At 45.4% G+C, this 15,526-nt stretch overlaps 1 pseudogene; it reads right to left on the bottom strand.

Moving 5' to 3' along the window:
* Positions 1–13,640, bottom strand: part of LOC123115368 (probable LRR receptor-like serine/threonine-protein kinase MEE39) — a 32,692-nt pseudogene extending 19,052 nt beyond the window's left edge.
* Between the last annotated feature and the right edge of the window lie 1,886 nt (positions 13,641–15,526).

Genomic DNA, 15,526 nt, shown 5'->3' with positions numbered 1-15,526 from the left:
TCAATCTGACGAAGAAATTCACGAATGTTGCAGCCCCATCGCAACAAGAAAATCTTCAGGCTGCAGACTCTACTCAGCCTGCTGAAGAACATGCCAGCACCGCTGATGACTTTCAGCTTGCTGATGAACAAGCTCGTTCCAGGGCTGGTGAAGAAATTCCAGCCGCTGAAGAAATTGCCAGGGCATCCACTAGTGGTGCGCCTGAAGAAACTGAAGTGATCAGGGCAACTGCATCAGTTGCGCTTGAAGAAAACCAACCAGATTCCTCACCTCCATCTGCGCCTACACCAACTCCAATTCTTCCATGTGCACTCAATGTGAAGAAGACCAAGGCTGCAGAGCGAGCTGCAGTGAAGAAAAGGAAGGCATCAGCTGCGTCAAATTCTTTGGCTGCGAAGAAAATGAAGCCAATGACCAGCTCACTCGAAAATCCAATTGATGCTTTTCTGATTTCCTCCATGCCATCAAAGGACCTTGTTCCTTTTGGAGAAGACTATAAGATCCCAAGCGGATCTGATGAAGAAAATCATTATGCTGCTTCGTCAGAGCAGATTGATGAAGAAATTGAAGTGGACGCAATCCCTTCAACGCCAATCATTTCCTCACCTATGCCACAGTTCACAGCTGAAGAGGGTGGTGTTGAGGAAATTGAAGATGAAGATGTGGATATTGGCTGCACCACACCTGTGATGAACGATGACTTTTGGGAAAGTCAGCATCCAAATTCTCCACTCTTCACCCCACTCCAACAGATACCTCAGTCCCCTGCACCAACAGTTCAAATGGGCTCTGAAGAAACTCATCCCACGACATCTGTCCATGAAGAAATTCCAGCCACTAGTGCTGATGAACCTGCTGCTGCTGATCCTCAGACTGCACCTATTGAGGAACAAGAAATTCCTCAGCCTGAAGAACCTGAGCTCGCGATTCCTGAGGTAGTAATGCAACTCACTGACACCCCTCTGCCAAAGCCAAAGGATCCGTTCTCAAGCAAACAAAAGTTCAAGGCTGAAGATTTCTTTGCCGAGCACGTATTCTTCATAGACTATAATCCATATGATTCTGCTCGCATAAGGAAGAGGCGTTTCTGGACTGCCAGCCAAGCCAATTTCTATTCCTCAGTGCTTTTCGCCAAAGACAAAGTCTTCGATCATGCACATATTCCTCATGTGGACATGGAATCTCTGCCCGGCTTTGAGCCAGTCCTCAGTGTTCTTCACGACGCAGGACTTCTGAATTTCTGCATTGATATCTGTGACTGGAATGAAGAACTCATTCTTCAATTCTATGCAACTTTGCACATCACCGGAGACGCTGATGACGTGAACTCATGGGTGTTGGACTGGATGTCTGAAAACACTCACTACAAGGCACCAGCAACTGAATTGCTTCGTGTCCTTCCTCTCAATCCTCCACTTGATGGTGCTCGCTGTGTCTACAATGAAGCAGAACTTTCAGATCACTATATGCAAGTATTGATGAAGCCTTTGAAGCCAAGGCAGGCCCCATGAACCAAATTCCTCGTCAAGGAATTACTCTATGTGCCTCGGACTGTCTATCGAATTTTGACGAAGAAAATGAGTCCTATCAAAGGCCACGACTCAAATGATGAAGAAGTCGTTGGCATCATGAAGAATATGCTCTTCAACATCATTCATGGCGTTCCAGTCAACTTCCATGATTTCTTCGTGAGGACTCTGGCCAATATTGCTATGTCACCATTCGAGCTGAAGCCCTATGCTCCTTGGATTATGAGATTCATCAGGGCAAGATCTTCACTGAATTAGAAAGCTGACACTCTGAACCACGGTAGCTACTTGCCTCCCATTGAAGTCCTCAAACGGACAGTTTCATCAGCTGATGATAAAGGCAAGGCCGCTGCTGTGATCGATGAAGGCATTCGTCCATTGGATGGTCAATTTCGCAAGGCTGCATCTTACTCTACCAATGACGATTCTGCCACACATGACTCTGCCGCAAATACATCAGCCAAGCAAAATCCTCAAGACACAGCACCCAGGCTGATGGCTGATTGTGAGTTACTCCTTAGTCTTCATCAGAAGGTTGATCGCAATCATAACTGGGTAAAGCGTCAGTTTGGTTCAATTCTTCACAACATGACCTCAACACACAATGCAGTGAAGAAAAACCAATACTACCTCCATGAAACCTTCAACCGTACCTGGGCTGTTCTCTCTCATGTCTACAGCGCTGCAGATCTGAAGAAAATGGGTCTCAAGGAAGAATTTGACTGGTATGCACCTCCACCGAAGAAATTCAAGAAGGTCAAAGTTCCTTCCTTGGTGGTCAGCTCCTATTCTTCATCACGCGAGACTGATGAGTATGAAGATTTGGACGACACTGCGGCAGGCCCTGCTACAACAAACAACCCCAACAACGCTGGCGCTCCTCCATCAACTTGATATTCTTCAGGGGCGTTAGTCCTCAGTTTCAATCCTTTTGGTCATTTGATGACAAAGGGGGAGAAACCTGAGTTAGTCTTCAAGCGGGTTTATATTAAGGGCATTTTTTTAAGTTACAACTCTCGTTCTTCAGAAACTTTTATTTGGATCGAGTTGTAATCTTAAACCCGATGGTGCGCTGATACTTTTGTTGCATCATGCATTTCAAATTCTTCATATTATATATCAAATGCGTGTATGAATTACAAGATATAGGGGGAGATCTCCATGATTTAACTCTTCAACTGTGCATTGCTTCAAAAGCAAATTCCTCACTATGCACATCTTCAGGGGGAGTTCTACTATATCTTGTAATCAAATTCCTCAATATCAATGTATACACTTCATATGGTTATCCCCGTTGAAAACTTAACCTATGTTGTCATCAATCACCAAAAAGGGGGAGATTGTAAGTGCATCTAGTGCCCCTTAGTGATTTTGGTGTCTTGAAGACTTATAGGTTAAGGGACTAATGTGTTTGTGAGTATACACAGGTCTATAAGTCTATGAGGAGTTTGATATTTAAAGAGAAAGTCGACCCCTAAAAATGAAGTTCTTCAACTGAAGAATTTGATATTCTGAAGACTTTCTGAAGACTTTGAAAGTGAAGAAATTGGTGTATCCGTGAAGACTTGATATTCATGCGAGGAATATGAAGCTTGAAGACTTTCATTTTCATAGTTTTGTTTTTCTCTTTCTTGAGTCATAGGAAATGCCGTACTGTTAAAGGGGGTCGAGGAAATACTAAGGAAAAATTTCCATGTGATGCTCAACTCAAAATCCTACACCTACCAATCCCTTCGAGTGAAGCCTTTGGAAATCTCATACAGTTCAGTCACTTTCTTCAGTGACAGAGACGAAGTTCTTCTGGTCGCTGATGAATTTTCTCTGACTGAGGAGTTAGGAATTCGCCAGTGCGGATTGCCTACACAATGAGGAACATGATAGCCCCAAGGAATTTGAGAGTCAAATTTCCGACCGTTGCTGTGCTGCGCGCCAGCTGTCCCAAAATATATTATCCACCTAACGGTCATATCATTGAGGGGCATTTATGTCTTATCATGTCGGGCTGCTCCCTAGGCTATAAATAGCCGCCCCCTACAACCACTAGCTGGTTGGCTGCTCCGAGAGAACTTGACACTTGTCATTTGAGAGCAACCCATCCTCCGAGGACTTTGAGCGAAAATCATCGAGTGAGGAAAATCCGAAAAACCCAAACACCTCCAAACCCAAAGTGATTGAGCATCACTGAAGAAATTGATCCTGTGTGGATCCGATGCTTGTTACCTTTGAAGATTGTGCTTCTTCCAGAAGGTTAGGCGTCAAGGTCTAGAGCATCCAAGAGGAATTGTGGATTGCCGAGTGACCAAGTCTGTGAAGGTTTGGAAGTCGCCTGAAGACTTACCACGAGTGATTGGACGAGATCTGCGTGATCTTAGTTCAAGGAGAATACGGTGAGGACTGGGTGTCCTGAGCTGCGTGCTCAGAGACTGGGTGTCCGGGACTGCGTGTCCTCAAGTTTAAATACTCAGCCGCTCCAACCAGACGTACAACTGAGACAGCAGTTGGAACTGGTCTACCAAATCATTTTCTTCACCAACCTAACTGGTTCTATTTCCTCAACCCTTTCATTTCCTCATTACTGTGTTGAGTGTTTCTTCATATCTGTGTTTGAAGACTTTGACTGAAGACTTTCTCAATTTCCTCAGTTCAATTTCTTCAGTCTGTTTGTCTTCATCTTGTGTTATCCTGTGATTACGCTTTCTGTACTCTGTGCTAGTCTTCATTTCATCATGATGACCATGCTTGTATTCTGTTATGCTTACTTTTGAGTACTTATTCCGCTGCTAATAGTTCTTCGCTAAGGAATTTCCTCACCGGCAAATTCCTCAGTGAAGAATTCATAAAAATCGCCTATTCACCCCCCCCCCTCTAGTCGACATAACGCACTTTCAAAAAGGAGCAAATATTGGAAACCTATTCTGCACAGCTCCAAAAGTCCTGAAACTCCATGAAAGTCATTTTTGGAATTAATAAGAATTATTGAGCAAAGAAAGTACCAGAGGGGGCCCACACCCTGGCCATGAGGGTGGGGGGGCGCGCCCACCCCTACTGAGCGCGCCCCCTGTCTCGTGGGCCCCCTGGTGGCCCTCCGGTGCTCATCTTTTGCTATATGAAGGCTTTTACCCTGGAAAAAATCATAAGCAAGCTTACGGGATGAAACTCCGCCGCCACTAGGCGGAACCAATATAGGGCTCTGGCGGAGCTGTTCTACCAGGGAAACTACCCTCCGGGAGGGGGAAACCATCACCATCGTCATCACCAACGATCCTCTCATCGGGAGGGGGTCAATCTCCATCAACATCTTCACCAGCACCATCTCCTCTCAAACTCTAGTTCATCTCTTGTATCCAAACTTGTATCCAAAACCACAAATTGGTACCTGTGGGTTGCTAGTAGTCTTGATTACTCCTTGTAGTTGATGCTAATTGGTTTACTTGGTGGAAGATCATATGTTCAGATCCTTAATGCATATTAATACTCCTCTGATTATGAACATGAATATGCTTTGTGAGTAGTTACGTTTGTTCCCGAGGACATGGGTGAAGTCTTGCTATTAGTAATCATGTGAATTTGGTATTCGTCCGATATTTTGATGAGATGTATGTTGTCTCTCCTCTAGTGGTGTTATGTGAACGTCGATTACATGACACTTCACCATTATTTTGGCCTAGAGGAAGGCATTGGGAAGTAATAAGTAGACGATGCATTGCTAGACTGACAGAAGCTTAAACCCTAGTTTATAAGTTGCTTCGTAAGGGGCTGATTTGGATCATTTAGTTTCATGCTATGGTTAGGTTTACCTTAATACATATTTTGTAGTTGCATATGCTTGCAATAGGGGTTAATCATAAGTGGGATGCTTGTCCAAGAAAGGGCAGTACCCAAGCACCGGTCCACCCACATATCAAATTATCAAAGTAACGTACGCGAATCATATGAGTGTGATGAAACAAGCTTGACGATAATTCCCATATGTCCTCGGGACAGATTTTCTCATTATAAGAAATTGTCCAGGCTGCACCTTATTTACTTTCATTTCTTGTTACCCGTTACGAATTATCTTATCACAAAACTATCTGTTACCTACAATTTTAGTGCTTGCAGAGAATACCTTACTGAAAACCGCTTGTCGTTTCCTTCTGCTCCTCATTGGGTTCGACACTCTTAAATATCAAAAGTACTACGATAGATCCCCTATACTTGTAGATCATCAAGACTCTTTTCTGGCGCCATCGCCGGCGTGTGAAGCGCCTTTGGTGAGTGGAACTTGGTAAGGAAACATTTATATAGTGTGCTGAAATTTTTTGTCACTTGTTACTATGGAAACTAATCCTTTGAGGGGCTTGCTCGGGGCATCTTCGCCCCGACCAGTAGAGCAAAGAGTTTCTCCTCAACCTACTAAACCTACTGAAAATGTTTACTTTGAGATTCCTTTGGGTATGATAGAGAAACTGCTAGCTAATCCTTATGCAGGAGATGGAACATTGCATCCCGATTTACACCTTATCTATGTGGATGAAGTTTGTGGATTATTTAAGCTTGCAGGTATTCCCGATGATGTTGTTAAAAGGAAGGTCTTTCCTTTATCTTTGAAGGGAGATGCATTGACATGGTATAGGCTATGTGATGATACGGGATCTTGGAATTATGAACGATTGAAGTTGGAATTTCACCAGAAGTTCTATCCTATGCATCTTGTTCATCGTGATCGTAATTACATATATAATTTCTGGCCTCGCAAAGGAGAAAGCATCGCTCAAGCTTGGGGGGGGGGGCTTAAGTCAATGTTATATTCATGCCCCAATCATGAGCTCTCAAGAGATATAATTATTCAAAAAAATTATGCTCGGCTTTCTCTCAATGAACATACCATGCTCGATACTTCCTGTGCTGGTTCTTATATGTTGAAGACTACTAAATTCAAGTGGGATTTATTGGAAAGAATTATACACAACTCTGAAGATTGGGGTTCCGGCGATGGTAAGGAGTCAGGTATGACAACTAAGTTTGATATTGTTAAATATTTTATGGATACCAATGCTTTTCGCGGATTTAGCGCTAAATATGGACTTGACTCTGAGATAGTAGCTTCTTTCTGTGAATATTTTGCTACTCATGTTAATCTCCCTAAGGAGAAGTGGTTTAAATATAATCCTCCCATTGAAGTAAAAGTAGTTGCACCTGTTACAGTTGAAGAAAATACTATCACTTATAATGATCCTATTGTTCCTACTACTTATGTTGAGAAACCACCTTTTCCTGTTAGAATAAAGGATCATGCTAAAACTTCTACTATGTTCGTAATAGTAATACTAGAACATATACACCTCCTGAGCAAATTAAAGTTGAACCTAGTATTGCTATGGTTAAAGATCTCTTGGATGATAATATAGATGGGCATGTTATTTACTTCTGTGATGAAGCTGCTAATATTGCTAGACCAGATGCTAAGATACATAGACCTATTGTAGGCATGCCTGTTATTTCTGTTAAAATAGGAGGTCACTGTTATCATGGCTTATGTGTGCTAATGCTAGTGCAATACCTATTTCCTTATATCAAGAAATTATGCATGATATTGCACCCGCTGAGTTAGAAGATATTGATGTTACAATTAAGCTTGATATTAGAGATACTATTTCACCAATTGGGATTGTTAGAGATGTTGAAGTCTTGTGTGGGAAAGCTAAATATCCTGCTGATTTTCTCGTTCTTGGTTCCCCACAAGATAACTTTTGTCCCATTATATTTGTTAGACCCTTCTTAAACATTGTTAATGCTAGAATTGATTGCAAAAAAGATGTTGTCACAATTGGCTTGGATGATATGACTCATGAGTTTAATTTTGCTAAATTTCGTAGACAACCACATGAAAAAGAACCATCTAGTAAAGATGAAATTATTGGTCTTGCTTCTATTGTCGTGCCTCCTACTGATCCGTTAGAACAATATTTGCTAGATCATGAAAATGACATGTTTATGAATGAAAGAAGGGAAATAGATGAAGTATTCCTTCAATAGGGTCCTATTCTGAAACACAACTTGCATGTTGAAATCCTAGGGGATCCCCCTCCACTCAAGGGTGATCCCGTGTTTGAGCTCAAACCTTTACCTGATAATCTTAAATATACTTATCTTGATGAAAAGAAGATATATACTGTTATTATTAGTGCTAACCTTTCAGAGCATGAAGAGGAAAGATTATTGAAAACTCTGAAGAAGCACCGTGCTACTATTGGATATACTCTGGATGATCTTAAGGGCATTAGTCCCACTCTATGCCAACATAAAATTAAATTGGACAAAGGTTCCAAACCAGTTAGAGATCATCAACGACGGTTAAATCCTAAGATGAAAGAAGTGGTAAGAAAGGAGATACTAAAGCTCCTTGAGGCAGGTATAATTTATCCCCTTGCTGATAGTGATTGGGTAAGTCATGTCCATTGCGTTCCTAAGAAGGGAGGTATTACTGTTGTTCCTAATGATAAAGATGAATTGATTCCGCAAAGAATTATTACAGGTTATAGGATGGTAACTGATTTCCGTAAATTAAATAAAGCTACTAAGAAAGATCTTTACCCTTTACCTTTTATTGATCAAATTCTAGAAATACTATCCAAACATAAACATTTCTGCTTTGTAGATGGTTATTCTGGCTTCTCTCAAATACCTGTGTTAGCGGATGATCAATCAAAAACTACTTTTACTTGCCCTTTCGGTACTTTTGCTTATAGACGTAGGCCTTTTGGTTTATGTAATGCACCTGCTACCTTTCAAAGATGCATGATAGCTATATTCTCTGACTTTTGTGAAAAGATTTGTGAGGTATTCATGGATGACTTCTCCATTTATGGATCCTCTTTTGATGATTGCTTGAGCAACCTTGATCGAGTTTTGCAGAGATGTGAAGACACTAGTCTCGTCTTGAATTGGGAAAAGTGCCACTTTATGGTTAATGAAGGCATTGTCTTGGGGCCTAAATTTTCTGAAAAGGGTATTGAAGTCGATAAAGCTAAAGTTGATGCTATTGAAAAGATGCCATGTCCCAAGGACACTAAAGGTATAAGAAGTTTCCTTGGTCATGCCGGTTTTTATAGGAGGTTCATTAAGGACATTTCCAAAATCTCTAGGCCTCTGACTAATTTATTGCAAAAAGATATTCCTTTTGTCTTTGATGATGATTGTGTACAAGCATTTGAAATACTTAAGAAAGCTTTGATCACTACACCTATTGTTCAGCCACCTGATTGGAATTTACCCTTTGAAATTATGTGTTATGCTAGCGATTATGCTATAGGTGTTGTCCTAGGGCAAAGAGTTGATAAGAAATTAAATGTTATCCAGTATGCTAGTAAAACTCTTGATACTGCCCAGAGAAATTATGCTACTACTGAAAAAGAATTCTTAGCAGTTGTATTTGCATGTGATAAGTTCAGACCTTATATTGTTGATTCTAAAGTAACTATTCACACTGATCATGCTGCTATTAAATATCTTATGGAAAAGAAAGATGCTAAACCTAGGCTTATTAGATGGGTTCTCTTGCTCCAAGAATTTGATTTGCATATTATTGATAGAAAGGGAGCTAAGAACCCCGTTGCATCTAACTTGTCTAGGTTAGAGAATGTTCTTGATGACCCACTACCTATTGATGATAGCTTCCCTGATGAAAAATTAGCGGTCACTAATGCTTCTAGTACTGCTCCATGGTATGGTGATTATGCTAATTACATTGTTGCTAAATTTATGCCACCTAGTTTCACATACCACTACTAGGAAAAGGCCTACTAATGGCGCACCGGTTTTGCCTACTAATGGCACACTACCGGTGCGCCATTAGTAGCACGCCATTAGAATTTTTTACTAATGGCGCACCACTCGTGCGCCATTAGTATCTGGTACACTAATGGCGCACCTGGCAGTGCGCCATTAGTATGTAACTCCATGCACCATTAGTATGCCTCCCGGGGTGCCATATGTAACCATGTGCTTTGTCACACTAGTGGCGCACTCTGCCTTGATGCGCCATTAGTATCCTTTGGCATACTAATGGCGCACTCTGCCTTGATGCGCCATTAGTATGAATATTTGGTTTTTTTCCTTTTCTGATTTTTGCACAGGTTACAAAATATATTATTGGACAGAATATAGACAGTAGCACACAACAACATCTGATTCATCAAATACAATAGAAGATTAGTCTCCGTATACAATTCATCATATTAGTCTCCGAATTCAAAAGACCGAACAAAGATAAAACATTACAAGTCTCAAGACCGCGAGTATCGAGTTTGTCTTCACATTACAAGTCGATATCGATCATCTAAACTACCATCACATAAAAGAGAGTTGTGGTCATCACGATGAGCATCATCGCGATCAAACTGGTCCTCATCCGGTTCCTCCAACGCTCCCTCCTCTCTCCCGCTAGATAGCAGGCATATCTAGATTCGGCCTCCGCCCTAGTGGTGTACCTTTTGTAACTGTTACCGCTGAAACAGTGAACCTGTCTCCGACACTCCTCCCAGTCGTCGTACACTCCGGGAACCTTACCCTTGTACTTGAGTGAATTCCTCCTTGACGGTGCGGAGCGCATTCGGACGCCGGTCCTTCCTTTGCTTCTTCGATTGGCTGCCATCTATGTGTGCGCCGCCATCATTAGTGGTGGCATCCTCGGCGGCACCATCAGTGGTGTCATCCCCGACGCCACTAGGGGTTGAGTAATCAGGATCGGTGTCTTCAACGGCGTCCTCATAGCGGTGAGGTTGTTCCTCCATCTAGCTGTGCCCTGATGGATGCTGTCTTTGTGGAGTCCGTTGGGTGGACTTGGAATTTGACTATTTCATCCGCTGGTTTGAAGGAGGTGGACTTGGATCACTTATTGAGTATCACATCGTCCCTATCCACTATGGAGCGTAATGCAGTTAATTCTTCGGCCGCGAGGGCTTCGGATAATGCCTCGAGGGCTAGGGCAGCAGTTTTATTTTCGACGCGGAGTGCTATGTCCGGATCACTGGCAAGGGTGATGATTTCATTGCGCCCAGGCATCTTGAGCTTCATGTACCCATAATGGGGTATATCTTGGAAGCTCGCAAATGCGTCCCGCCCTAAAAGGGTGTGGTACTACTAAAAGGGATCACTTGAAATGTTATCTCTTCGGACCTGTAATTCTCCGGCGTGCCGAATACCACATCGAGTGTGATTTTTCCTGCACATCGTGCCTCCCGGCTAGGAATAATTCCTCGGAAGGTCGTGCTGCTTTGCTCAATGCGGCTCCTATCTATTTCCATTTTGTTGAGAGTTTCCTCGTAAATGAGGTTTAGTCCGCTGCCGCCATCCATGAGCACTTTGGTAAGCCGAAAGCCGTCCACAATTGGACTAAGGACCAAAGCCACTGGTGTCCGGACTGTTCTGAACTGAGGTTCGTCACTGGCATTGAGAGTTATAGCCGTGTCATTCCAGGGGTTTATTGATGCAACGTGGCAGACTTCGGCGAGGCTGCGGAGTGCTCTCTTGTGCCTGTTATTCGAGGCGAAAGTCTTGAAGACTGTCAATACTGTAGTATTGTTGTTTTCAATGGGATGATGCTCTGCGGTGTTGTTAATGGGGAGATCCTCGCCGCTCTTGGCCACCTGCCGAAGTATCCAACATGCTCTAAGGCTGTGCGTTGGTACGGTATCCGGTGTGGTGTGTATTTTGCATGGACTATCGAGCCATCCCTCCAACACGGTTCCGCGCCGTGTGGTGGGCTTCGATTTCTTCGTGATTGGATCGGGTGACCTGCGAGGGTGCACCCTTTTTGTTCGGACAGGGGGTTTAGTGAGATCCCATGGGTCCCAAAAGGATGCCTGAGTTTTCCAGGCGCTTTCCATCGCATGGTACTTCTGTACTATGGCTGCCAAGTCAGCGAATTGTGATACTTGACGGCGGTTTATGGCGTTAAGGATTCCCTTGTCCGTGCAATTTTTGCGAAAGAATGTGATTGCATCTTCATCGCGATAGTCCTTAACCTTGTTCATTACAAGGAGGAATCTGGCCCAAAAGTGATGTACTATCTCTTGGGATTGTTGTCTGATGTCGGAAAGATCGCTTATATCTGGGTGGGTGGGTGGATTTAAGTCCGAACCCTGACCCGATCTGGGACCCAGAGCTTGAGGAGCTTCCGAACTAGATAGTTCGGGTTCCGAGATGTTACCCATTTTTTTGGCCCGCTGTCCGATTCTAAGTTCGGAGTTTGGGACATGTCCTCCTGCGAGCGGGTATCCAGCTCAGTGAGCTCGGGAATCCAGACATAGTTCATCCTCAATATAGGGGAAGAGTTGTTGCATTGTTCCTTCACCACCGCTATCTCTCTCTGATCGGGTTTAAGCCCAATCTGATCATAGTCCATAGCGACTACCAGGGCGGCTATGCAATCCAGGAGCTCATTCAAGGACGATAACTCTGGCGGATCCATCTGCTCAGCGTATTCCGAGCTGACGTCGAGGCGATTTTCGATGACCTGAGAAGTCACCGTTGGCCCGGCAGCCGAACAGGCGGTCATAACGAAGCCGCCTAGCCGGAGGGTTGGGCCTGTGGTCAGGGCTCCCCTGGAGGTGATGTTGTCCTTGATAACAAGGCGAGCTATCGAACCTATTTTCGACGTCACAGTGGAAATCCTAATGAAAGCACCAATGTCGGTGTCAAAACCGGCGGATCTTGGGTAGGGGGTCCTGAACTGTGCGTCTAAGGCTAATGGTAACAGGAGCCTGGGACATGATGTTTACCCAGGTTCGGGCCCTCTCTATGGAGGTAATACCCTACTTCCTGCTTGATTGATCTTGATGATATGAGTATTACAAGAGTTGATCTACCACGAGATTGTAGAGGCTAACCCTAGAAGCTTGCCTATGATTATGATTGTTGTTGTCCTACAGACTAAACCCTCCAGTTTATATAGACATCGGAGGGGGCTACGGTTACATCAGGTCAGTTACAGAGAAGGGAATCTACATATCTGAATCACCTAGCTTGCCTTCCACGCAAAGGAGAGTCCCACCCGGACACGGGACGAAGTCTTCTATCTTGTATCTTCATAGTCCAACAGTCCGGCTAATGTATATAGTCCAGCTGTCCCATGACCCCCTAATCCAGGACTCCCTCACTTGCCAATAAAGCCACAATCAGGATCAAGAAGATTGTCGTCGTCGTCATCATCATCGCACATGTTGTCTTGTCGCCTAATCTCTTCTTCACAAACAATGGTCCAGAACTCAACAGATTTGAGCGCGGCTTATTCCACACATCCTTTCAAAAGCTTGGGTTGTAAGTCCAAGTATGGTTTCCATGTAGGGCTCTAATTTGGTGTGATGTTTGGAGGCAATTGCAGCAAGGCACTCAAAGATCACCTGTCTGAACTCTACTTCTTCGGATTTAGCGGCACTGAGGACCGCGGCCATTATATGGATTCTCTCATCATCGTCTTTAAAAATTCTCTAAGCATCATACCGTAGAATGTTACGCGGAGCTCTAACTACCGCGAGACGGACTTCGTGGCTTAGGTTGTCCTCCACGCGGCTCGCCTCCTCAATGAGTGCATTGAGAATGTTGTCCACCTTGTCCCGCTTCAGGTACGTGCACTTATTCTTGAATACATGCTCCAGCGCCTCCAGGGCCACCTGCTGCTTGAGCGGTGACGGAGGTGCCACACCCTGCCTTTGTGCTGCATTGCCCAGCAACCTGCCAAGGAGGTCCGGCCACTCCTCGATGCGCGAGCTTTGCAATGACCTGCGACGAGGCACTCCTGGCGTCAGCGACCTGCGATGCTAGCATCCTTGTGAGCGAAGACTCCCTAATCTTGGAACGGATGGACGGATCAAGGCTAAACCACCGCTCGACAAGTGGATCAGTGATGGGATGGATGCGGTCATCAGAGGAGCACAACGAGTCCTTGAGGATGGTGCCGGTGAGCCTCCTGGACTCGGGTGGGCTGTCATCACTGGAGAGCTCCGACAACAGGCGCAGGAGGAAGCCGGGGATGTCGGCCTCCTGAAGGCGCTTGAGGTCGGCCTCTGCCACTGATCGTGTGCCATTGTTGGGGTGTTGAGCGCCCAGCAGAACCTTGGTGATATCCATGTATCTATGGCAATAATGGATCGAATAGTAAGCAGAAGTCGATCGTCAGAAGCAGTAGGGGAAGTGATGAACACATATGTACTGCAAATCCAACCTAGCTCTTGGCCGAGACGAGCGATGACGGCCAACTCAATGGAGATCGGCGGTGGCGATTAGGGACGGGAGAGATCGAACATCGTCGGTTGAGCTTGGTTCGCTCGTCAGAAGACAAGATGAGGAACTGCCGCACTAACCATGCCGATCTGATCTCTTCTGCCCCATAGTTAGCCCCTGGAAGGGCTTGGTTTGAATGACCGCTCCTGCAACCGCGCTTGCCCCTCACGTACCACCGCTAGCCAACACCACGCCACCACCGCCCACCGCCGCTGCCGCAATAGTTTTCGCCCCTCCCCATGCCTCGCACCACCAGATCCACATGCTCGCCACCCCCTCTAGGCTCGACGTTGGCGCGGATGCCCCTTCCCTCCATCTACCTGTCGTTCCCAAAGGTTCTTCGGTCGATAGCTTCGGTGTCGCCGGAGATACTGCGGGCAACAAGGGCTCGACGGTGGAGGGAGCGGGTGATGCGAATCCGTGACGACGTGACCTCTTGGATCATGTGTGTGCGAGAGCTAAAGGAGATGGATCGAATTGCTGCTACAGAGCCAGATCCGTCAGTGAGGGAGTTTCACCTGTGAGGAGTACAAGCTTACCAGGTCAGGGCGGATCTTAAACTCCTCAACCTGGTGCGCGGGATCTACTTCGAGGGCACTTGGGAGAAGAAGAGGCGGATTCCTTACCCAACTGCAACACCACATGTGTTCTTCAATTGGGCAAGGCAGGAAGCCAGATGTGGGGATCCGAGGCGCAGCGCGAGATGGGAATGCATCTTAGGGCGTCTGCCTACAAGCGAGTCGGAGAATTCGGAGGAGGTGGATCCATGGCCATATCTACCACCAACGCCTGCGTCGAATTGAGCAATGAAGACAAAAATTGCAACAGCGTCGGTCTGACGACGCAATGGTGTCACGGGTTTGGAAGGTGACAACCGCCGAACAATGAAGTGTTGGATTACATTTTCTGGGTTGTATTGAGTTGGGAATGGGATGAGAGTGATATGATAATCCACCCAGGTCCTAGCTCATCATACCATCTCCACCATGGATGTGAGCATGGAGCAAAGGGACTTGAGCAGGGACAGAGAAGAGAGGTTGATCAGAGAAGAAGTCCGAGAGCTGTCGATGAAAATGAGAATCCCAAAGAGAGGCTCGGATTCCGTTCAGAAGATAGTGACACGGATTTTGGTCTATGCATCGGAGCTCGAGGTGACGCTGATTGCCTGAAATTGTACCACCCAGCCAAGGGAGGTGATCGCCTGGGCATTTGCAGCGAGGGAATCGCAGAACCTGGACATGAGACTACATTGGGAAGCGTTCTGGAGACACCAAGACCCAGAGAGCATATCGTTGATGCAGAGCTTGGCGTCAAAGGACGCGTGATGCAATCAGGGGAGCCAGTGATTACGATTGGAGACTCTCTATTGATCTGGGATCTCTCGGGCTGCTTGAGATTTATGCAGAGAGAGAGAGAGAGATCTTTCAAGCTCTAGAGTGGCAATGGGGATGACAAGACAGCTAGCTCGCCAAAAAGTTTGACAAATGATCATAGTGATGAGGCCGAAGCTAGATACAGTCAGTTGTGGGTGGATATAAATCCTACCCCGAGAGGGGGAGAAAGTAGGGTTCCCCTTTCCACCCCCAGCCACCCCGATCTAGCTGAGGGAGCCCCCATTCTGGCAGTCATGGCGGACGGATGACGAGGACGAGGCCGCAGTAAGAGCAAAGGAGGAAGGGGGAGAGCTTGAGCTCGAGCAATTGGACTCAGGAGCAAATGCAGATGCCACCTGG

The sequence above is a fragment of the Triticum aestivum genome, chromosome 5B (genome assembly GCF_018294505.1).
Source record: "Triticum aestivum cultivar Chinese Spring chromosome 5B, IWGSC CS RefSeq v2.1, whole genome shotgun sequence".
Lineage (NCBI taxonomy): Eukaryota > Viridiplantae > Streptophyta > Magnoliopsida > Poales > Poaceae > Triticum > Triticum aestivum.
The sequence above is the reverse complement of the archived record's forward strand: the minus strand, read 5'-3'. Positions and strand labels throughout refer to the sequence as shown.